The sequence below is a fragment of the Apium graveolens genome, chromosome 5, assembly GCF_009905375.1.
Source record: "Apium graveolens cultivar Ventura chromosome 5, ASM990537v1, whole genome shotgun sequence".
Taxonomy (NCBI): Eukaryota; Viridiplantae; Streptophyta; class Magnoliopsida; order Apiales; family Apiaceae; genus Apium; species Apium graveolens.
Genome location: NC_133651.1, coordinates 195,049,076 through 195,051,812, shown reverse-complemented (window position 1 = coordinate 195,051,812; position 2,737 = coordinate 195,049,076). Strand labels below are relative to the sequence as shown.

The 2,737-nt window shown below is 44.0% G+C and overlaps 1 non-coding gene across 1 annotated transcript; it reads right to left on the bottom strand.

Moving 5' to 3' along the window:
* Positions 1 to 413: 413 nt before the first annotated feature.
* On the bottom strand, positions 414 to 520 carry LOC141662759 (small nucleolar RNA R71). Its single transcript, XR_012550852.1, has one exon. It is a non-coding gene; the product is annotated as a small nucleolar RNA R71 (small nucleolar RNA).
* Positions 521 to 2,737: the final 2,217 nt, after the last annotated feature.

Sequence of the window (2,737 nt, the reverse complement as noted above, 5' to 3'; positions counted from 1 at the left end):
GGATTCAGGAAGTGAGCAGAAGGAGCCAGTAATCATGGGTGATCGTATTGTTCCGGAAGATCCAGCTCTTATGGACTTTTCTCGGCCTAAAATTGATGACATTCAGTCTAGCATCATGCACCCGGCTATTGAGGCCAATAACTTTGAAATCAAGCCGGGCACTATTCAGATGGTGCAGAACTCTGTTTCTTTCGGAGGAGCTGCGACTGAAGACCCCAACATGCACATAAGGAATTTTTTCGAGATCTGCAGTACTTTCAAATATAATGGTGTGACTGATGAGGCTTTTCCCATTCTCACTGAGGGATAAAGCTAAGGACTGGTTACATTCTGAACCACCTGGGTCCATCACTACTTGGCAAGACCTTGCACAAAAGTTTCTGGTGAAGTTTTATCCAATGGCAAAGACTGCTGCTATGAGGAGTGCTCTTACTCAATTTGCGCAGCAACCTACAGAATCTATGTGCGAAGCTCGGGAGCGCTACAAGGAAATGTTGAGAAAGTGTCCACATCATGGAATGCCCGATTGGATGGTGATCACTGGTTTCTATAATGGTTTAGGGGCCCAATCTCGGCCCATGCTCGATGCAGCAGCTGGAGGCACTTTGTGGGCCAAAAGCTATACTGAGGCTTATAATCTTATTGAGACTATGGCTGCAAATGAGCATCAAAACCCAATTCAAAGGATGATGCCTGGGAAGGTAGCAGGTATTCTGGAAGCCGATGCAGCCACCGCTATTGCAGGGCAGATCCAAGCGCTGTCTATGAAGGTCGATTCTCTAGCTACCTATGGAGTCAATCAAATAGCTATGGTCTGTGAGCTTTGTGCAGGTTCTCATGCTACGGATCAGTGTTCTCTTGTTAACGAATCTGTTCAGTATGTGAACAATTATCAGTGATAACAGCAGCCTGTGCTAGCTACTTATCATCCTAACAACAGAAATCATCCAAATTTCAGCTGGGGTAATAATCAGAATGCTATTCAACCACCATATCAGCAAGGTGTGAGTAAACAGTTCAATCCACCTGGATTCCAGCAACCATAACAGTATGCTCAAAGGCAATCATATCCTCAACAGGGAGGTGCAGCTGTACCCACTAGTGCTGATTTTGAGGAACTTAAGCTGTTGTGCAAGAGTCAGGCGGTGTCGATCAAGATCTTGGAAAATCAAATCGTTCAAATAGCCAATGCGGTGCTCAATCATCAACCTGGCATACTTCCCAGTGACACGGAAGTGCCAGGCAGGAAGGAAGCTAAAGAGAAAGTCAAGGCTATTACCTTAAGGTCTGGGAAAGTTGCTGATGCTGAAAAGGTAAAAGAAGGAGAAGCTGAAGTTGGAGATGAAGAAGCTAAGCAAAAGGAGAAAGCGGCGGAACCAAGGAAGACTACTATTGAACACACTCTGCCTGAGGGTAATACAGGGGAGAAACAGCTCTATCCTCCTCCACCTTTCCCTAAGAGATTTCAACAACAAAAGCTGGATAAGCAGTTCGGTAAGTTTCTGGAGGTGTTCAAGAAACTTCACATCAATATACCTTTCGCTAAGGCTCTGGAGCAAATGCCTAGTTATGCGAAGTTTATGAAGAGTATTCTTTCAAGGAAGGTGAAACTGGATGACCTTGAGACCGTTGCTCTAACGGAAGAATGCAGTGCTGTGCTGTAACAAAAGTTACCTCCAAAGCTTAAAGATCCCAGTAGCTTCACCATTTCTTGCACCATTGGCAAGTTGTCTTTCGACAAGTGCCTTTGCGATTTGGGAGCAAGCATAAATCTGATGCCGTTGTCGATCTTTAAAAAGTTGGATTTGCATGATCCAAAGCCCACCTACATGTCTCTACAATTGGCTGATCGTTCTATTACTTACCCAAGAGGCATAGTGGAGGATGTTCTAGTCAAGGTGGATAAGCTCTTCTTTCCTGCAGACTTTGTTATTCTGGATTTCGAGGAAGATAAGAAGATTCCCATAATCTTGGGAAAACCTTTCTTGGCTACTGGCCGTACCTTGATAGATGTGCAGAAAGGTGAACTTACAATGCGAGTGCAGGATCAGGATGTGACCTTCAATGTATTCAAAGCAATGAAATTCCCTATAGAAGATGAGGAGTGCTTAAAAGTGGATTTGATTGATTATGCGGTTACTTCGGAACTCGATCATATGCTAATGTCTGATGCATTAGAAAAGGCTTTGGTGGGGGATTTTGACAGTGATGATGAGGATGGCAATGAGCAATTACAATATCTTAATGCTTCTCCCTGGAGGCGAAAGCTGGACATGCCGTTTGAAGCTCTTGGTACTTCTGACCTTAAAAATGCTGAAGGAAAGCTCAAACCATCAATTGAGGAAGCACCCACCTTAGAGCTTAAGCCATTGCCTGAACACTTGAGGTATGCTTTTTTAGGTGATGCATCTACATTACCTGTTATTATTGCATCTGACCTTTCAGGTAGTGAGGAGGACAAACTCTTAAGGATTTTGAGAGAATTCAAATCGGCTATTGGATGGACCATAGCAGACATCAGGGGATCAGCCCTTCATATTGCATGCATAAGATTCTACTAGAGGAGGGTAGTAAGCCAACTGTTGAGCAACAGTCCAGACTTAATCCTATCATGAAAGAGGTGGTGAAGAAAGAAATTCTGAAGTGGCTGGATACAGGAATCATTTATCCTATTTCTGACAGTTCTTGGGTGAGCCCCGTGCAATGTGTGCCTAAGAAAGGGGGTATTACTGTGGTA